Source organism: Scardinius erythrophthalmus, assembly GCF_964197995.2.
Source record: "Scardinius erythrophthalmus genome assembly, chromosome: 10".
Classification (NCBI taxonomy): domain Eukaryota; kingdom Metazoa; phylum Chordata; class Actinopteri; order Cypriniformes; family Leuciscidae; genus Scardinius; species Scardinius erythrophthalmus.
Window position 1 is genome coordinate 43306087 of NC_138230.1, and position 22989 is coordinate 43329075.

General features: G+C 38.4%; 1 protein-coding gene across 4 annotated transcripts in view; it reads right to left on the reverse strand.

The window, feature by feature from the left end:
- Nucleotides 1-22989, reverse strand: part of trps1 (trichorhinophalangeal syndrome I) — a 119634-nt gene that overhangs the window by 89063 nt on the left and 7582 nt on the right. Inside the window, exon 2 of one of the 4 annotated variants that reach the window (XM_081377143.1) lies at nt 11396-11445. The exons of 2 other annotated variants lie outside the window; for them this stretch is intronic. The gene's annotated coding sequence lies outside the window, so the exon portion shown is untranslated. Of the gene's footprint in view, nt 1-11395; nt 11446-16888; nt 16992-22989 lie in introns of those variants that run through there. One more of the 4 variants, XM_081377144.1, reaches the window with a different exon arrangement.

The following is a 22989-nucleotide window of genomic DNA, read 5'->3' on the forward strand; positions in this document are numbered from 1 at the left end:
AGTAAAAGTCAAAAGCATACATGGAATAAATAAATAAAAATAGTTTGATTTTAGTATGTTTCTAGCATGTGAGCAGACAGCACCACACACACTGAAAATAATAATAAATTTATAATTATTTATAGTGTATGTATGCATGTACGTACATACATACATAGGCTACATACATAAACACACACATACATATATAACTGTATAAATGAGATACATTTCCATATTTTACATTTTATTTATTATATGATTAGGAGCAATTATTGGATTTCATTTTTGCCTAAGAAACTCTATCGAGACTATGAAAAGTCATTTAAAGAAGTTCTCGCAACAAGTGTGTTTGTTTGGATACACTTGAACTTTTTTCTGATTAGTAATATGTGTCCTATTGAAACCTTAAATGATCTCATTATTTAACTGATGAGGGAAGTAAATGAAATGTAAATGACTTTTCTTTATTCCCAAAGTACTAAAATAATCACTGACAGAACCAGAACCACGATCATAAACCCGTACGATTCCCACGCCTCGTGAACAGACGTGTTTTCAGTTCTGCTGCGACCCACAAGCCATTATTATGATAACTGAGCATTTGTGAGCAAAATCTTATTTTGAGGGGATTTTCAATAAATCAGTCGAATCAGTTTAAATCTAAACGATGTGATCCCTGCTTCTGTTTAATAAACTGTGGATTAAGTTAACTTAATTTAAAATTTGTATAACATATTAAGCTACTATTTGAGAGAGCTATTGATTTACTGAACTAGACGCGCTTTCTCATTTTCCTTTCTGAGAATAAAGGTACAGCCTTGCTATCAGGATCGAATACGAAGACACATCTTAACCAACATAGAAAGGGAAAAAAGGAATGGAGTGGGAGGACGAGAAAAGTTTTTAATACCCTGATATGGTGCACAATTACATTAAAACTTGCAGGGGAAGCAGTGAGACATTACCATTCCAGGCCGCCATCAGAAACTGAATAATCTGCTTTTATAGATCCCAGGCATTTGCGGCGTTCCTGTATCAGTCGATTCAAATCTCTAGTTCACTATTATCCACACCCACCTCCTCCTTTCCTTTCCTATATTAAACTGCTCCTCTTCTGTTATTGTGCCTACTCAAGAACTTACTTAATAAAGTATAATACGCTTTTTGAAAAGGACAGAACAATCAATTTTCTTAATTAAAAAAGTAAGGGGGGTTGAATGGTTTGACGGCGGCTCTTGTCTGAATACAGAACAGGACTGTCCCTCGAGTGATCAGAGACACTTCAGATAATGTGATCTAATGACAGGAGTCAAAGCTCAATTATAAGTGAGTATTACCACGACTATCTCACAATCAGACAGCGTACGAGAGTGTTAACTGAGTGTTACTTGGAGAAGAGGAATATTCCAGGGGGTCTTGGAGAGGAGAATTAACACAATGCTGTAAATTGCTGTCATCAGCCACATGATTTAAAGCTACTATATTATGTTTTGACAGTTGTTTTTTTAATCAGAGAAAACTACCTGTCAACAGGCACTTCTTCACTGTCATTGTGACACGGTGATGGAAAAGCTTTGTGTGCTTTAATCACACACACACACACACGCACACACACACAAAAAGAAAAAAAGCATTGTATGCACGGACAAAACTGACAATGCAGCGACGCAACATTCCTGTGGAGAGAAGCGCTCGATGACAAGAGCAACGCATCGGGATAGTTCAATTAACACGCCAGCTGATGCAAATGTTGCACGCTGAACCACACAATGAGTCATTTGCATACATATTGTGTGTGCAAAGTTCTAAATAAAATAAAAAATACTTTTTTAAAACAGTTAAATCACACACAGACCCAGGCGTAACTGCGTCCCGCATTTTTCTGTTAATATTTGGATAATTATTATGACATAGTCAAATTATGGTCAATGACAAACAAAAGCGTCCAGAATTTGCAAAACAAAACTTTGATTTGGTCAACTTTTTTTCAAATATTACCAATTAGCTTTTTTAAAATAGGAAACAATACTAACAGATCATGCCAAACCACTTTTTCATTTATAGACATATAAAAATCCAAATTCAATTCAGAAATTAAAACCATGCCCATTGTATATATTTATGAGTATATATTATAAAGACACAGATATATTATGGTCACACTTTAGATTAGGGTCCAATTCCACTATTAACTAACTATCACCTACGACTTTTGCCTCAATAAACTCTTAATTGCTGCTTATTAAGTAAGGTAGTAGGGTGGATTATGGGATGCAGAATAAGGCATTAATATGTGCTTTATAATAAACAGCCAATATCCTATTGCATGCAATAAGCAACTAGTTATAGTGAGAATTGGACCCTAAACTAAAGTGTCACCTATATTATATATAGATGTATATCAATGACTATTTTAAACCAATTCATTCAAATCCCCGCATCATCCAGTTGTTACAGTCACAAGTCAACTCACAACAACTCGTATGTTTCACAACATCACAATGATCTAAAATCAACTAGAGATGAAAAACAGATTTGCTGAACAGTAAACTAATGTTGTGCATAAAATGCATAAAACAACCACAGATTTCTCTTTAACCCGGTGAAAAACTCAGCACTGGCCGGCTTCCTCTTGGCTCATCTCTAGAATCAAAAGGGCCGCCCACAAACACACACCACATACACACAGCGCCTCATTTGTGAAGAGGCAATGTGACTCCACATATGTCATCTTCATTGTCAAACCCATTTAGGAGATCCCATTTCAAAAACAACAACAAACACAGGGGATTTCCTCAGTGATCTGGTCAGCGCTTATGAGATTTCTAGAGGTGGGGTTCGACTCATGCAGGACAAGCCCAAGCCGGCACTGTCGAGTCCACAAATCTAATAGTTGTTTCTGTAAGTGCTGGTGTTTTGAGCGTTCGCTACAGTTGCATTGGTTAAGAGTGTATGTCAAGGTGTTGCATAGCTAGAGATTACTGCTTAATGAGTGTGCTTAACACACACACACACACACACACACACACCGGGAAGATGATAAAACCTTCCTTTAACTATGAGTGATTCATGTACTGTTAAATAGGGCAGGCTGTGACATTTATGCATTTACTTTGAAATAACTTTCAAAAAATGTATTAAAAGTTTTTTGCTGTTGTTGTTAAAAGTCTAGTTAAAATAGTCAAGGCATGTTTTCTTCCAAATACCTTTTCATTAAAAGAAGTTTAATATTTAATCATTGTATCATTTTAACTTAAATGCACCAACTACTAGTTTCACCAAAACATTTTAATACATTAAATACATCACACCGCATGATGACATTAATACATTGAACTGATTCATGGAACTGAATTCACAGTTTTAACTGATACTGATGTAAAAGAATTAAACTTTGCAAATCTCAACTCTCAACTTAACTTATAAACACTATTTAAAAAAAAATCTAGAAAATATATTCTGTCCTTAAATAAAAATATATTAAAATGAATGCATTAAATGCATTAAAAACATTGCACTATTTACTATAATATATTTGCTATATTGTAAATATTCAGAAAAATCACCCAGCCCTTGTGTTAAATCAGTAACACTTTAGTTTAGGGTGATTTTGCATTCTTTTTTTAAGTTTGAAATCTTCATTCCCCATTCAACCGTATGAAAAATCAATTTAAAAAAATGCCTCTGTTTGTTTTCCGAGGAGGAGAGAAAATCGTACTGTTTTGGAACAATATGGGTAAATAATGACAGCATTTTCATGTCCAAGTGAACCATTTCTGACTATACTGAACAAACCACCAATTACGTGAGCGAGCCCGTAGCCGCTTTATTTCAGTCCCAGACTTGTGTCCTACAGCCTTTCATTGTGAGTTTAGATGTAATCCTCTCGGCATCCCGGTCCCAGGAGGATCATATGGAAGCAGAGATTCTCACACACACACACACACACACACAGCTGGAAGACCCCATGGAGCGCTGGGACACTGCGAGATTCTCCACCCAGAAAGTACGTTTATTAAAAATACATTACCCAAACCGCCCTTCATAACTCAGGCCTGTGCTTTCAGTCCGTCGGGGATGGATCTGAGTGAGACTTAAATAACAAACCCTATACACACACACACACACACACACACACGCACACTGACGCTCCCTCACATAAATACTAAAGCAGTTGTGCGGGCACATGCGCGCCGCTGATCAGTCAGCCGAAATATTGAGTTCCCCGAGATCTAAAATGATGAGACTCATTTTGCATCCTTTATTTACCGGCATCATAAATTGAAGCAATAGACAGGAAAAGAAAAAAAGAAAAAAGAGAGAGAGAAACTATACGCTCTAATTGCTTTCTGTCATGGCTGGAAGAGGAATTAATTTCTAAATGAGCAACTGGTACAGCAGCAAACTTTAACAAACAACTGCGTTTCCTTCTGATTTTACTTGCATGTTCTGGGATTTGCCGATAATCAACTTTCTGGGGCCACAAAAGCACAAAAAAGCACAAAAAAGCGCAAAAAAACGTCACTTTAAACCAAAACAGGCCTTGCTTTCCATCCTAACAATGGTATATTCAACAGCACACATGGCAATTAGCCCCGACTCGGATCCGTCAGGCATACCATGTGTGTGCGGTCACGTCTAAGAGCGACTCGGCATTAAAGTGTTCCCCCAGCTATCCCACAATCCACCTTGTACAGTCCCCTTTATTATTCCTCCCATCCTTTATGATGTCACCGCCGCAGACTTTTGCGGCGAGAAAGGACTCGAAGGACCCCGATCCATCTTCCAGAGGAGTTTAATCTCGTTTGTAACATTAGGAATAAATCACATTACTGTCTGTGTGTGGAGCAGAGTTTCAAGCATGCGGAGGGTCTATGGAAAACACATATGTGAGATGCTAGATAGAAGCAGTGCAATTAATTATCATTAAGGCGAAATGTCAAGAGGAGGAACTGAGCTCTGAGTCACTCCACATCACCCATATCCACCTCCCAAATCGGGGGATACACACACTCTCACATATGAACCATGTGGCTTGTGTGTGTCACATTGATTTGACCCTGGGCTAAAACATGGCAAAGAAATAATTGCCTCTAAAGCAAGATAACTTCCAAGCTGTGACACTGAGTCGATTTCATTTAAGTGCTTTATTTTTCTTCTTCGGATACAGGACGTTTCTCTCTTCCACACATCTGAAAAAGGATTTTCTTTCCTTGAAAGTACGAGTGACGAAATTCAAATTTACAGTTTCACTGATTAAGTTCATTTCCGGACAGCAGCAGATAAAAGCAATCGTAAGCTTTGGAAGAACCTTCCTTTTTAATTCAATTACATTTACTTTATTTTCATTTGCAGGCTGTTGTTGGTCCGTCTGCAAATCTCCTGTGCGATCCGGAACAGCCGATCAAGTGCACTGACATTTCCAGAGAAACTGAATGAAAGAGCAGCAGCGAAATAAGTGACTTTGAGGATGCAACAGGCAACGGGGATCGAGAGACCGCAGGACTGCACCGTCTTCACCACATCAGGACAACTGGATACCAGAGCGCATATCAGTATATATGCATTAGGCTTAAAATAAGCAATATTTGAGAAAGAAAGAAAGAAAGAAAGAAAGAAAGAAAGAAAGAAAGAAAGAAAGAAAGAAAGAAAGAAAGAAAGAAAGAAAGAAAGAAAGAAAGAAAGAAAGAAAGAAAGAAAGAAAGAAAGAAAGAAAGAAAGAAAGAAAGAAAGAAAGAAAGAAAAAAAGAGAGAAAGAACGAAAGAACGAAAGAAAGAAAGAAAGAAAGAAAGAAAGAAAGAAAGAAAGAAAGAAAGAAAGAAAGAAAGAAAGAAAGAAAGAAAGAAAGAAAGAAAGAAAGAAAGAAAAGAAAATAATGACAGGTTAAGAACAACAATTGCTTGCATCTATCCGTGACTTAAAACAGGAAGTTTGGGTGGGATATATCAATCAGAATTGTCCCTTTTTAAATAATAAAATAGCCAATAAAGTGCAATAGTGCCCTTTTTTTATTTTTCCCATTCATTTCTCCCGTAGGGATTTCAAATAAAGTCTTTGATAAAAAAAAGCCATGAAGCAAGCCAACCAGAGAATCATAACATTATAAACTTTGATTTGAAGTCAAAAAGTATTTTTGAAAATCAGCCAAAAATGTAAAGGTACAAGACCATGTACCTGATGACTTCAGTGATAGAAAGAACTACAATCCCATGAAGCAGCATAATCCAATTAAAAACGATGGAGAAATATAAAACTACTCATTTACTAATGTCGATTAGGCCTACATACAGTATATATTGCAAAATATACATATATATCCAAATATTTAAGTATTTTGGAAGCGTAGGGAGACTGACTCAATTACGTCATTCACAGTGGGCGGAGCTAATGAGATCTTTTGACACATTTTGCTTGTTTCGACTCTGATTGGTGGAATGCTCTGCAAAGCATCATGGGTAATGTAGTTTTTCACCATGAATTCCACTGATTATTTTAAAACGAAGCTGAAATAACGTGGGCTGATGGTTTCAACAGAAATAAAATACCATTGATTAAGAGCCTCGTATCTTTAAAAGATTTGTAAATGATTGTTAAAAAATAATTCCCCTATGGAGAAAATGAATGGAGACTATAGAATGAATGCACTCTATAGGCTTTTGTTATGTTACAGTCATGAACCATGATTTGCAGCTAGTCGACTGCAGGTGTATCAGAGGAAAGTATTTGATCGGACAAAAATCTGTGTAGTGCACGATCTCAACAATACTTATTGGATAGTTTGAGGGAAAAAGTAAGTAGATTTTAAATTCATATCTGCAAAGGCTATTTTGTCAACTTTTAGGAGCACACCAGCACATACATGCCATCAGTCCTCACACAACTGGGAATAAAACTATCAATGGGTCTTTAACACAATGAAACAATGATGCATTTCCTATAATAAATGTCTTGCATAATAACACACATTTCAGTTTGTGGCCCGGTACGCCTCATTCACACCGTTAACTTTAAGTCTAATATTACTAATGCTGCTGTCCAGTGGCGAAACACAAATGATACACAAACACAGAAGGTTATTACCAAGGCAACCACAATCTCTTTTCAATGATCTCATCTTTTCAGTTTCTCGTAAGCAGCATCTAGTCGTCAACAGATTGCAAAAATCAGGACACAGATTCTACATGGAAGAGTTGAATATCAAACGAGAGAGTGCAGAATGTAGGCAGCGTCTCACAAGAGATTCAACCTTTAATGTAAACAAGAAGTGAGGAGACATCTTTAGAGACTGAAATAAATCAACAGGCCTGCCAGAACACAGGGCTTTCTTCAGAGGGTGTGTGTATGTGTGTGTGTGTGTGTGCGTGTGTGGAATGGCATACTAATCTCTTCTCGTCCTCAAAGTGCGAGAGGAGGAAGATAAAAAACGAATACTGCCACTGCAACACTAAGGCCTTTGAAGGAGGCGTGTACTGCCAAAATCTGTCTCCATACAGATGTCCGGGAACGCCGATCTACGCTACACCCAATATTCCACTGACTTTGAAATATCAGCATGCAAAGGGAAAAAAAAGGGGGGGGGGGGGATAATAGCAAAGAGGACTATGGTGTTCCTCATTTTTTATTCCTGAGCTAAAAGGGAAGGAAAACATTGATTTGAGAAGCTACACTACTGTTCAAAAGTTTGGGGTCGGTAAGACAGTCTCAACAAGGCTACAATAATTTGATCAAAAATAAAGTAAAAACAACATTATATAATAATATTAGAATTTGAAATATCTGTTTTCTATGTGAATAATATATATAGAGTAAACTGTGATTATATTATGTGATCAAAGATGAATTTTCAGCATTGTTAATCCAGTCTTCAGTGTCACATGATCCTTCAGAAATCATTATATCATGCTGAATTTTTTTATTTTCATTTTCCAAGATTCTTTGATAAATATAACGTTCAAAAGAACAACATTTATTTGAAATACAAATATTTTAGAGCATTAAAAAAAATACTGTCACTTTTGATACATTGTATGCTTCCTTGCTGAATAAAAGTATTAATTACGTTTTGTTTGTTTTTTTAAGAAAAGTTTTGAACGGTAGTGTACATATGAAATATGCATTTCAGGTAGAAAATTAGACCTCACAACTTTCAATTTTATCTTCACAATTAATTACTGCTGTGCATTAAACACAAGATTTGATTTTTGAAGGATGATTCATTCCACAGTGTTTGTATTAAAGTCATCCAGCCTGGAAACACACAACTCAGTGACAGGAAGTCCCCTCAACTTACAGGGATGGTTCGGAGTCATTTCAACCTAGGGTCCTTTGCACCATGACCTCGAGCCAAACAAGGTCCCTTTTTTCCCTTGGTCGAACATTATTAAAGTTAGAGCTTATTTAGAGATATCAGCCGGATGGCTTAGTGCAGGCGCTAATGGATCCAAGGTCGTATCTGGTAAATTACCCCACTAATAATGCCCGGAATGGTACCAAACTTCTACAGTAGTACAAATAGGTTCTGTACTCATAAAACGAGGCATTGGAAAGTTTGTAAGTACATCAGGAGTTTATTTAAACAACACTTGCCTGACGGCTCATGCTACAGCTACTTAGTGTTTACTAATAATTGTTACAAACTGGTACTACCAACAAAATATTAGTGCATTCCTGGAACTGGGCGTCGTTACACTACATCCTTATGCTTCGTTTTCTGCCAGGACTTTTACAGGCTTTTCCCAAATCACGGAAGTGACCTTGACGTCCGGGTTAGCGGTAGCATTAGTTGTCAGGCAAGTGTTATTTAAATAAACTCCTGATGTACTTACAAACTTTCCAATGCCTCGTTTTTATGAGTACAGAACCTATTTGTACTACTGTAGAAGTTTGGTGCCATTCCGGGCATTATTAGTGGGGTAATTTACGAGATACAGCCTTGGATCCATTAGCGCCTGCACTAAGCCATTCGGCTGATATCTCTAAATAAGCTCTAACTTTAATAATGTTCGACCAAGGGAAAAAAGGGACCTTGTTTGGCTCGAGGTCATGGTGCAAAGGACCCTAGGTTGAAATTACTCCGAACCATCCCTTTAAGCAATGAGACATTTCAGCATACAAGAGGGAGAAAGTACAAGAGTGACAGAGAAACGTCAGAGACAGAGAGAGAGAGTGTGTTTGTGGAGTAAAGAGAGAGGAGGGGTTGGCATGTCAGACATAAAGAGCTTTTCCCATAATTCTCTTCACCCCCTGTTTTCCTTCCATGAGGCAGCTTGTGAAAGGGTGACGTGCTCAATAAGAAGGGCCCGTGACTAACTGCCTCTCTGTGACTTTTTTTCCCTTTTTTACGTGGCATGTCAATGGTACACAATACAACCAACACAACCCCCCCTTCATGTTTATTCATGAGAACTCATTCACATCAAAGACGCACCACCAAAAACTGTTGCCTTTGGCAGTGCTGGCAAGTTTTAACCCACCTCCCTCCACTTCTTCTCTTAATCAACTGAGCTGAAGTCAGACTACAGAACATGTAAACCTGTTGCACTCGACCGCAACATGCTTGACAGGCATTCCAGTGTGTCATCATAACATCTGAATATAGAGGAAGCTGCTATTTTAATGATTTACCAGTAGTTGCTTTTGAAATCAAATGCTGAATATTTGTTGAACTCTCTATCATGTCGTTTCACTAATGTTCAAAAGTTTGGGATCAGTAAGAAATATTTTTTTTTCTGAAAGAAACTTCAGCAAGGATATATTAACTTGATCAAAAGTGACAGTAAATATGTCTATAATGTTACAAAATATTCTATTTCAAATAAATGCTGTTCTTTTGAACTTTCTATTCATCAAAAAATCCTGAAAAAAAAAAAATCGCACAACTGTTTTCAACATTGATAATAATAATAAATGTTTTTTTGAGCATCAACTCTTCATATTAGAGTGATTTCTGAAGGATCGTGTGATACTGAAGACTGAAGTAATGATGCTGAAAATTCAGCTTTGATCACAGGAATATATTACAGTTTTAAAATATATTTGATCAAAATCATTTTATATTGTAATAATAGTTCTCAATATAACTGTTATTGTATTTTTGATTAAATCAGTGCATCATTGGTAAGCATAAGAGTGTTTTCTTTCAAAAACTTATCAACCCTTATCAACTTTTGAACATTACAGCACAATAAATGATAGATCTGAAATGTCAAAACAATATAACATTCATGTGTGGGAACAGGAATATATACATAATGGCATGCAAACATTGCATTTAAAAAGACTATCTCTCTCCCTCTCTTGTACAGCATTCATTGTAAATGGGAATATAAATAATAACAACTGTCGGTAGTGATTCATCATAACTACTGATGTTAGTCGTGTTAGTCAATTCTTGTTAAACTTCAGCACTACTTTTGAAAAATGTTTCATTCAAATGAAAATAGTGATGAAGTTTATAATAAAGTTAACAATGACTAACCCTTAAAATGCATTTTGAAATTAAGTGAATATACAGTATATTTCTGCAATGACAATTCAAGAGTTTTTGGCATGGTAATTGATATGACAATACTAATATATTTGGTCTTGGCGGAAAAGATCTGCTGCTGCTACAGATTAAGCACAGAACTTCAACAACACACTGTGAGCAAGTAAGATATGCTGTTGCTGTACAATATAACATTCATTCATTACCAGTAGCAGATCTATACAGGTGGAGCTGGGGAAGGTGGAGGGTTTCTGAAAGTGCGCTGAACAAGCTCATTTGTCGTACAATTGTACAATGTGATTGCAAGCAGATTGAGTTAAGGACAGTGCTATCTAGAGTTTCATGACAAAACATTATGTGTGTATATATATCATATCAGAAAGATCGGTTGACCACTGTCCTATCCAATAATGCCATAAAAAGGCCAAAAATATAACTTGATGGAGTGACTCTTAGGGTTGCAAAGGGGCGGAAAATTTCCGGTAAATTTCCGGAAAGTTTCCGGTAAATTTCCATGGGAAGTTAAGCTGGGGAATTTTGGAAATATTCATTACCACGGCAACCGCTTGCGCGTCCACTCTGAAAGTAACTGTACACATAAGAGACGGATAGATACATTATTTAAGGTTATTTCTATTCGTTAGAATATTGATATATGAACTTGTTGTCAAGTAAGCCCCGTTGTGAGCTTGTGTGTCTCTCTAAACTTTCAGTGTGCTGCACTGCTCTAGTTCAGTGGTTCTCAAACTTTTTTGGTCGCGCCCCCCTTTAAACCTTTAAAAAAATCTGACGCCCCCCCTCCCCCCCAATTTTTTTTAATTATATATATATATATATATATATATATATATATATATATATATATATATATATATATATATGTGGAACTTTTTTTTACAATGAAAAACGTGCAATGATAAACTTACAAGTGTCTTCGATCTAGGAAATCATTGAAGGCCTGCTTTCTGTATTTCTCCTTGAAAAATGAAAAATAAAAAAATTACAAAATAAAATAATAACGTGCAATGAAAAACAGGAATAGTTTTAATTTGTCATGTCATTGAATCAACAGTAAGAGAGAATAATAAACCAGAACTTTAACTTTTAATTTATAATTAAAAGTTAATATATAGCATCTTTGGAGAGTGCCTCACGAGCTCAGCTTCTGGTTGGTCTTCTTACCAGAGCGCGCGCGGCACTTCACAATAGCAGCTCGTGATTCGGTCCGCTGAAGAGGTTTTTTTCTTTGGCGAGCAACTTCAATGTTGGGCTTGTTCCAACGGTCTGAAGAAGAACGATTCAGTGCCGTTCGTTGCCGCTTTATAAAAGAAGAGCGCTATCACTACCGCTTTCACGCACTTGAACGCGTAACGTAACGGCTGTATTTTTATTTATTTATTTTTTGCTGATCTCCCGCGCCCCCCCTGCAGTAACCTTGCGCCCCACACTTTGAAAACCACTGCTCTAGTTGACTTCTGCACCCCCCCCCCCCCCCCCCCGAAAATATCACGTTAATTTTGAAAACGTAATTCCTTTTGTGGATCCTCTTGGTCTTTCTTCATGTTTCTTTGACAAATATCAGTGTCCCAGTCTCAGACAAGCTGCACGCTGAGTTAACCACGCCTACTTATTTACATGTCGCGGTATACACGGAATAAAAAAATCTGTTACGGTTGACATTTTCTTCTGCGGTAGAAACGATATATAGCTACCGTCATACCGCCCAGCCCTACTTATGTGGTAAATAAAGTTATGCTTGCTTATTTAGAATCTAACTTATCAGCTTGCTATCTACTAGATGAATACATTTTTATGTGATATTTGCAATTTAAACATTTAATAAATATATTTCCCCATAATATCATCAAAACTTACTTCACTTTGTTTAGTCCACAGGCTCAAATGTGTGGCTTCAATAGTCTTTGGGCTTCTGTACATGTGATGGAGGCATGCACAGTGCCAGTAGGGGGTGTGGTCTCAGTAGTGCACAGTGCCAGTAGGGGGTGTGGTCTCAGTAGTGCACAGTGCCAGTAGGGGGTGTGGTCTCAGTAGTGCACAGTGCCAGTAGGGGGTGTGGTCTCAGTAGTGCACAGTGCCAGTAGGGGGTGTGGTCTCAGTAGTGCACAGTGCCAGTAGGGGGTGTGGTCTCAGTAGCCCTGCAGTAAGCAGTGTGCTATGTGCATGTGATTGAGGAATGGCATGGATATTCAAATGTATTTGAATGGCATCTGTTTGTTTTAGTCAAGATTATGCTAAAATATACTTTCCTCAACTATATTTAAGTTCCCTATGAAGAGCCAACCTTCAACTTTGAAAATTCCCAGTTTATTCCCGTTTATTCCCATAAATTCCTGTTAATTCCCTTGAATTCCCATTAATTCCCATGGAAAGTTTCCATCTTTGAAAATTCCCAAAATTTTGCAACCCTAGTGACTCTTACAATTTTCTTACTTGCATGTGAGCATACAGCACACAATCGCCTTGTTCAATCACAACCACCTGCTTAATTTGCCAAACCCAGAACCTTCTGGCCAGAGTGTCATTATACCAGAAAAAGAAGTTAAGCCAAGCCTTTCCCAAACCTCTCCCGAATCGGGCTTCCAGTCAGGCAGTGTGTAGGGGGAGGGGAGGAGCGGGCCCCTGTCTGAATGACCTGGCCCCTGTGCACTCAATCAGCGCACGCTAGAACCGGAGACAACAGAGAACAACTGCTTCCCTTAAGCTTCCTGTGATCACAGGCCCCGAGCTGCCAGACAGGGCCAGGGATCACGCGCTCTAGAGAGAACTGCAGATAACAGGCTTCCGCCAACGCCACCGTGTGTGAGAGCGTGCGCGTGTGTGTGTGAAAAGAGAGAGAGAGAAAGGAAGGAGAGACAGATGGGAAGAAAGACCACATAAAGGACCTGAGAAATAGCTGCTTTTTTAAAGTTTACGTGAATTGCCGCTTGCAACAATTTACTTCCTTGATGTGACATGTAAGAGTGAAACAGGACAATCAACGAGGGGGGGCGTAGGACAGGACTTATTTAGGAATTGAAGAGTTGGCATTATAAACCAGAAAAGACCCAGATCAAATGCATGCTACAACACTGCCTAAATAACTATTTGAGACATCAGCGGAAAAGGACATTCATATCAGAGGAAGAGCAAGTTATGGAATTTTGATTAAAGATCACAAAGACGAAAAATGTATTTTATGGAATAACGTGCACTTATGAAAAAGCCAATTTTTACTTATGTTGATTTTAAGCTTCTAAATGAAAAAAACTGCGCTACAAATAATGTTCACACGTCAACAGAAAACAGCATATAATAAAGCTTCTGAGAATAATAATCCATATTAGTATCGATTAAAACAAGAATTATGGATATTTTTAGCTCCACACTGTGTGCGTGACATACAATGCCTGTCTGCACTTTTACTTGGGTGATCATTCATTGTCCATCACTTTCTTTCTCTCTCATTCTGGCACAACTGCGTTCAACAGAGATGAGGACTGATATAAAAAAGTTTTGCTGACATGGAAAGCTAATCCTTGCTTTCCCCGCACGCATTTTACCACTCGCCTCAAACTCATTGAGTGAAACGTTTTTGTTGTTTTTTGATGTGCATAGTCTAATTTTAATACGTCAACCCAAAAAAAAGATGTGATTGACTTTTCTTTTTTAAATCATAACAATTCACAGCAAAAATATCACTCGTAAAATAATACTTTTGGTAGATTTTTAGGCGCCACCTGGAGCCATATAGTTGAATTAAAAATTGAGATGTCAATTCATGTCAAAAAAAAAAATCAATAAAAAGGTAAAATGTAAGTCATTATATAAACAGCACAACTAATTAATTGCTCTGCATAGTTCTGTATTTGAGAAAGCAAGTCACACCACATGTGTGAAACATCAAGCAGTGCTGTGGTACCCATCTAAAAATATATTTATTAAGCAACAGGAAAAGTTAGACGTAATTGTTCATTGCCTAATGTGCTGCCCAGAGAAATCACTTCTGCTCGGGTCCCTCTGTTCTCCCCCTGCTCTGGGCCGCTCTCCTCTTTTCACACTCCTCCGTTTATGGAGTAGCAGAACACCTCCCGCTCTGTGATGTTTTTTAACTTTCCCATGAAGGACTCGGAGACAGTTAAAACGGCCCTGCAGGCAGAACAATAGCTTTAATTTCCTTCTCTGCACCTTGATGATTGAAATGGTTATGAGGTTTTTACGAGCTGACATCTCCCCGATGTCCTACCCAGGAGGAAACGTCTGATTGCAGCCCACCAAACATGGAGTCATTCTCGAGATAAGACAACTAGAGATTTCAGACGAGCTGAGAAGATGATTGAACGAGAGTTTGACAAAAAGAAAACTGAACACAGGTAGAAAGTTTTTAAATAAAGTTGAGACGACTCCTGTGCTGCATGATTTTTTTTTTTTACTATTCAAAGCAAGCCGTTGCAGCTACAGTGTGAAACCAACAGTAAACCACAGCTTGAGATGCATTTCCCCTCTGAGTTAAAAGCACAAAACGTTGCGACATACCTCAGGCTTCTCTAAAGCAACACTCACAAACTCATTAAAGGGCTCTAGCCATTTTAAACCGACTACCTGACTTTCCATTGAGACTGGGGAACTCTGAGTAAATAAATAAACAAGACTGAGAGCAGAGGTGTTTTATCACATGTAAATCTAACAGTAATATCTTGCGTGCGAGTCTAAAAATAAACTTCAAAAGCAAGTCACAGGGTCTTCGTTCAAGTCACAGTTAAAGGAATGTTCCAAGTTCAAGTCAAGTTCCATCAACAGCATTTGTGGCATAATGTCGATTAGCACAGCAAATAATTCCGATTTGTCCCTCAGTTTAAAAATACGCCACAAACTTAAAGCATGAGACAATTCACAATCAACCGTATAATTCTGTAATAATTCACTATTTGTACTTACATCATGACCATGTAAAATCACTCAACTTTCACGGGATGCATGCAAAAGACAACATTGCAAAATTATAATTTTACATCACAAATAAACTAGGGATGCACAATATATCGGACGATATATGTTCGTTTTTAATGTTATCATTAACGGTTCAATAAGAAGATTTGGCCGATATCTTAAAGCTGATAAATAATGAATTATCTGAGACACTTCAGTAAGGAAAGTGTCTTAGCTTTTTGTGTTTTGGTAAGGAAAGTTGGCCATTGGAGTGTAAAATGAATGTTAAAACTTACACTGATTCAATCTATGCTACTGTACAATTTTGTTTGATTTATGTCGAAGTGCTTGGGACATGGTTTTAATGGTGAGACCTTTGTTTTTGTAATCAGGCTCTAAAAAAATTATATGAAAAATGGAATGCCAATATATCGGTTATCGGCTTTCATATATAAAGAATTATCGGTTATCGGTATCGGCCAAAATTCTCATATCCCTAAAATAATATTTTTAACTGCATTTGTGTACATTTTTATTTTATTTTTATTTCTTTTTTTAAATGCAAAACATGTATAGTTCAATTACTGTATTTTTTTTTTTTTTTTTTACAAAATCTGTGATTATCAACATTATCTCACAAACACACATTTGTACTGAACCTGGAACATCCCTTTAGGAAGTCGACACTTGGTTTGGCTGAATGTGAAAGGCCAAAGGTCGTTTCTGCAGCATCGTTTACAAAATGTCACTTGCTGAGGAAATCTTTTCAAGCCACTGTAGGGAAAAAAACAACAACCCATTATCTTCATCACATCGCCCAGAGAACCACAACCAGAGGCAGATCCTGGTGACAGCGAGGCCTGCTGTAATTGAGTCTCTCTGCTGCCTCTCTGGAGAGACTCCAAACGTGATCAGATGTGATTAGCCACAGTTAAGTGCTTTTTGAGAAAGTCAGGTAAGTCACCTGGCATCTCTGACTAAATATTTGCACACAATCATGTGTGGAAAGACTCGCTTAACATACCAATAAGGGCTTTAACCTTGAGATTCATCAGTGGAAAAGCTGCTGGCGCTAAGTACAGGCAGGTCCTTTGAACACGTGTAGTTCACAAACAGTTCAGATAAACCTTCACACACACACACCATATTCTTTGTCAGTTGCTACTTGTTGGTATCTCCACCCTTGTACACAAAGCAAGTTACCTAGGACACTTTGCACTGCCTAAGTAAACATGGCTCTTTCACCACCACCAAGACTAAAAAAGCACCACCAACCACCAAGCATCAAGTCATTTGTGCTGTACGTAGAGCATTTTCTATTTTAAAGATTAGCAGCTCAACCCCACTGGTTGTACAAGATTCCTCTATTTACATAGTACAATGATTCTCCTTTCAAATGCCATATAGCCTTGGGACCGATTAGTCATCAGAGCTGTTTGATAGAAACAACCACACCCTCTGATACCATCTGTGATCCTTATGCAAAGACTTACCTGCATATAGCTCTCATCATGGGAACTCTGCCTCATTCAACACTTACTGAAGCTCAACTCGTTTCTGTGCTGCAATGCACGAAGATTTACTTGTAACTGAAAAAGTACCGTATCTTCTCGTGAAAAGAAATCGAAAGCAGGAGCATGACCTGACGGCAGAGAAACATGCCACCTCATGTGCTCTCGACTAGGTCTCAAGCTATTCATACTATTAGCAGAAAGGGCATCCCAAACAAGACGGCTGAAGTAAACTGAGGACGGAGATGATACCTTAGACATGCAGAGGTCTGAAGTCACCGCTATCTATAACACAAACTGTCTGTCACACTGCCTTTTTACCATGAGAAGTAGGCCGCATATCATTAGGCTGGGTGAACATGGCCTCCTCAAGACGGGAAAAACTCCTGCAGGATTTGAGCGCTTGATCACCTGTGATGTGAAAGATAGATGCAATACTGGGAGATAGGGATGTCAAAAGTAGTGACTATAATAGTCAGTACTAAATAAAACTATACAGAAAAAGTCAATACTAAAGTTAAAAACAATATAACAGTATTTCAGTATTGTTTGTGCAAAATACACAATTTGGTAGCCGAGTTTCTATCCACATATTTTTGGGAAAAGTTTGAAATAAGGGAAACTGCATAAAAAGATCTGAAGATCTGTGCATAAAAAAGCTTAAATGCTCACTTAAGGTGGATAAAAAAATGTATTTGATAAAAACACATGCACATAAACCACGATGGAAACACATTTATCAAATAAATTAGTCGTGTGACTAAAATTTTGCTCAGGGAGAAAAATATTGGCAAAATTTCAATGTATAGCATCTCAAATATTGCTCTGGTCATTCTGAATGACACAATTTTGATGTGCACACAAAATTAGGCTAACAAAATTAAGTATAGTTTTTTTAAAGCAAAGCAGGACAATACTCGAAGGCTACGTGCTACTGTATTCATTTAATTTGTTAATATTTACAATGACATTTAACTTTTAAATTAGTGTGTTCCATTGCATATATTACTGTGCTCTCAAAATTGGTATTGAGAACCATGACAATTTAATTTCTGCTGAAATCATGCAAACCTCTTTGGACTCTTATAACCCCCGCCTCAGACATGAGCAGTGGGCAATGTTTGAGACAGTAAAAAAATTAGCTTTCTCTCTCTTTAGCAATGTCTTTGTCAGAGAAAAGGTCAGGTAATAGTGTCTGTGCGCGCATGTGTGTGGTTTCCACTGCACTAGAGAGCCATAATTGGTCTCGTTGCAATTGTGTAACTGTATAAGAGCAAATATTACACTTTTCATCTAAATATAATGACTGTAAAGCCTGTACGTGCAAGTGCATGTGAATGCGTGTAAGAGTATGACTGTTTGCTAGACAGCTTTTACATTTGAGCCTCTTTACAATAACTCTCTACCTTGAGTGAAGCGCTTGGGGCTCGGATCGCCCCCAACATATCAGCACAATTGACAAATCCAATCCCTGGCGCCTACACAAGCGCCTGGCTCTCCACTCAACAGCTTCCTAAAGAGTCAGCGGCCCAGTTAGCTATAGCATGCAGGTCGAAGCATGCAGATTTATGGCACAGCAATGTTGCATGGGAAATCTGAGTGCCTTGGTGTACCGTCTAATGCCAGAAAAGAGGTAACGTACGGTGTCAGGTTTGTTGACAAATCTAGAGCAGTCACGGTATTCACATGATGTAGAGAGAATATAATTCGAAATAGATCTGAAATTGTTTTACAATTAGAAAACTGGTCCCAAAAAAACTCAAAAGCTACCTCAAGGTGCATTGAAAACTGCACCAAACAGATGAGAAAGACCCAGCTGTCTCATTGAAGAAGTGGCTGAGAAACACTGCTTCTTCATTATATAACTACAGGATGAGAAATGATTGCCCAAATAATGCCCTACATTGGAGTGAAGCTTAGGTAGTGGGAGGTGCTGAAGCGAATCATACTTGTATTGTTACCGCATACTTTCCAGCCTGGTGTCACTGGCTCGGTCCTCCACCATCCAACTGTCCGCCTAAATCTCTGCAATTGGCAGGGACGAGCCGAAGGAGCACTAAAAGCTGCTTGGCTCCGGTTCGGCCGTCGTGACCGCCTCCAAGTCAACCGACCCCGACATATAAATAAGAACAATATCAGATAAGTCTTGCAGGAAGCCTATAAACATTTACATTCTCTTTCAAGTGCTGTTTATGGATATTTTATCTCCTATCTGGAAGTCGAAGACATGGTGAAAAAAGACGGCGACCTGGGGAAGAATCCGAGGCGAGTGGTGAATCAAAAAGGCAGCAGGCCCTGACAGGGACCCAGGCCCATTGACCATAATAGGTGTTGAGACTGGCGGCCTCCACAGATGAGGAACCAGCTCCCTGGGCCTGCCAGAAGAGTTATGGGATGGTGTGGGTAGTGATGGGGAGGGGAGGGATGCCTGGTAAGCTACTAATTCTATATCTTCCCCTGACATAGACGAAGTACAGCCAGCAGAGTTCAGTCTGGGAGACGGGGAGAGGGAGCTTGTAGGACTCACTATAGTGTTGTGTTTAACAGAGTAAACCCACTCCTGCCTTCATGTCCTCCAGCCTGATGCCTATCGGAGGCCGAAGTCTGACCACAGACAGTTATTAGTGTCTGGTTTGCTAAGCCTGAAAGATATTCGAAAAATTTCGTGATTACTTTTTTGCGCCCATTAACCATAGACTTCTTTTTAAGGTCTGTCTACGAGCTAAAGCATGCAATAATGGGAAGGTTACCTAAATAAGTGAACAGTATTCATCTCATGCAAGTGTACATGTTCTTTAACACATTCATCGCAAACAGTAATATACATTTCTTCAATCCTCACTATTAACTAGTTGCTTATTAGCATGCATATTACTAGGATTTGGGCTGTTTAATAGTACTCATAAAGCACATATTTATGCATTTATTCTGAATGACCATATTCTACGTCCCTTAATCACCCAATACCTAAACTTAACAACTACCCTAACTATTAATAAGCAGTAAATAGGTGTTTATTGATGCAAAAGTCACAGTTAATATAGTTAGTTAATAGTGAGAATTGAACCCTTATCTAAAGTGTGACCAAATTTCTTTATTTGCAAAACTACAGACCCTAACTTTCCGTAATTTTTTTACCTACACAATTTTAGCCCTGATTATACACTCGCTGTCAGTTAAGGCATATCACCAACAAATCTGAGGCAAATCGGTGCTTTTTCACATGATTGACAATCACTATGAGTTATCAAATATGTGACCTAAAAGATCACCGATGCCTAAAGACATTTAGCAGATTAAATATCTATATCTCTTTGCGATACACTTCTTGCAGTGTGAAATGTATTTAGACTAGAACTGACATCGGTGACAACAGATGGTTACAGTGTGTAGTCTGAAAAGAAGACTTTGAAAGTTGTGTAGTGTATGGGTAGCATTAAATGCACTGAAAAAATTAAGTCAATTCATCACCCTCATGTCATTCTAAACTTGTATTAATAAACATACATCTGTATACAAAAACAAAAAAGATATTTTGAAGAATGATGGAAACCAAACAGTTTGTTTGCACTGACTTCCACTGTACGCACAAGAAAAAAACTTTATTAAAATGACAATTTATGTTCCACAGAAGAAAGACTTGAGTAACTGATCATTTTTAATTTTTTGGGAACCATCACTAAGCTCATAGCAAAAATACTGTATGATGCAACACTAGAACAGCCAACAAGAAAATAAAATTAGGTTATACACTCCATAGGATCAGAAATAGAGAGCAAATAATTGAAAAAAAAAAACATTTTTTTGCTAGAAAAGATCACCTTTATCGCTTTTTGCTTCATCAAATCATGCCCGTTTAGGCATTGGTGTAAAATGTATTGCTTAAAGCCTGAAATCAGCCATTAAGCACTTACAAATAAAAGCAATGACTTATCAAACACAACTAGTATAAAGAAAAAAGACCGTTTTACCGTTTTATCAAAAGCCTACTCAACAGTATGATTTGAAGTTGTATTATATGACATCTAAAACTATCCTTGATCATCAAGTACACATTCCGGACATTTGAGAGACCTGAACTCCGATCTGAACGGAGAAAGACAAATCACAGCAAACAGTAGCTGTGCCACTCAGTCCCACATTCACCTGAACCCTCCTAATCTGCAAAATAATGGCGCTCTTACACCGAGGTGCATCCTTGCCTGACGTGACGCCTTTTGTCTCCTCCTGTGTTGTGACAACACTTACATTTGTAAATTGCCCTCCTTGTACAGGATAAACATCTGATAGCCACAAGAGAAGGGGGTTGGGGAGCGTAACAAGCCTCTGGGACTTCCTCTAAACAAATGGAGAAATCTTTAGAAGGCTACTGTTTGTGTTTGCCAAAGACACGGCCAGGATACATGGGGCTCCTGTCAATGGCCTCCAGGCGCTATTCAACTACGGTAAAGTTGGCCAAAAGGGCGCTTCTGAGAAGGTCCGAGGGGAGAAGATCGCAGCGCAAATGCTTCAGAGAGTTATTGCAGGTTTAAAGTAGCTACAATATTGTATCAGAAACACGTAATACGATCTGCATTACACTATGCAACTGAACCTGGGCTTTGAACCAAAAGCATAATATTGCTGTGCACTGACGCTGTGCAGGCATCACTCAATGTGTGAACAATGTGGTCAGAAGCACTCTGTCAAAGCTGCTCATTGGATTGGCAATTACTTAAAAAAAAAAAAAAAAAAAAAGAATGAAAGAAAGAAAGAAAAAAAAAAGAATGGCGGGGAGAAAAATCAGCAGATTAATCATGCTGTTAGCGATGAAGATGAAGACGTTGATTAATGCAGTTTGGCTTTTTAAACAAACAACTCCTGAGTGTGCGGTGTGCTCGGCATTACCCTTTAATTTAGAGAGGGTTGACTGGAGAAGTTTTGTTTTTGCAGCTTCTCTGCCCCCTTGTTCTTTACCCCCTTCTCCAGGGCTTTTTTCTCCCCTCTCCGACACCATATGGAGCAGGCCTTGCGGAAACAATCTGCTAAAAACAACAGGCCTGCACTCAACCATTCCCTCCTTTTTTAACACCATGCGAGAATAAATTGCTCCCTTATTGTGCGTTCTGCCAGTGGTCCGGGATCATTTTTGTGTTCTCGATCTAATTAGATTAGTTCGGTGCCGGTTCGGGGTTACTGCAAGATGGTGCCACACGAGTGGAGGAATATCGGGCTAATTGGCAGGCGAATACGACCCGGGCATCGCCATTCGCGGGCAGGATCGCTCCTCTCTCATTACCGCCATTTTGCAACCATCTCAAAAAGTCTGTAATAACTCAGCTCACTGTATTCTTACAGGCAAATACTGGAGTCGAACTAGAGAGTCTCATTAGGCGCGCTCACGACCGTCACCTCTCAGTTCGTAAAGGCTCTGCTGTTTATCTAGCAGGCCTGAAATGCATATAGATGTGGAATTTCCATTGCATTTACAACCGGTTCACGCTCACATGCTAATTCCACGTCTGAAGAAACGCGTATTACACTTTTACCTGCAAATAAAAACTTTTCTTAGGTGGCATTATATTACTCAAAAGTAACAAACTGGAGGTTGAGCATTATGTGGCTGACTAAAGTGTTGCTGCATCAGACATTTCTATATGCACAGCAAAACCGAGAAAGAGGTGGAGGCGAATGATCAGACTTTTAAATGAACATTATGAAAACATTTGGCCGTCTGCCTCCCTCGGCACACTGGCACGCCATACATCACACAGGCACCTACTGGAGAACTATGCAGACCACTCAAATTCCCCCACCATAACTCAACCAAATTATACAAAGCAAGGTACAAGTAATAAGCATAAGCTTTAACTCACAGCATAAATCCATGTTTATACCCAAAAACGGGCATGCGAGTCAAAGAGATGGTCCAGCGCATAACAGCTGAGCCTATAAGGATATGAGCATAACTAATGCCTACTGTGTGGTTAGATGCAATTAAAAGTGGGCTGAGGTCAAATAGTCGTCATTTTGAAAATATAGGCTACTTTAGTGCAAACACACCACATACTGCTAAATGTGTAATATCAGTAAATCACAGTGAA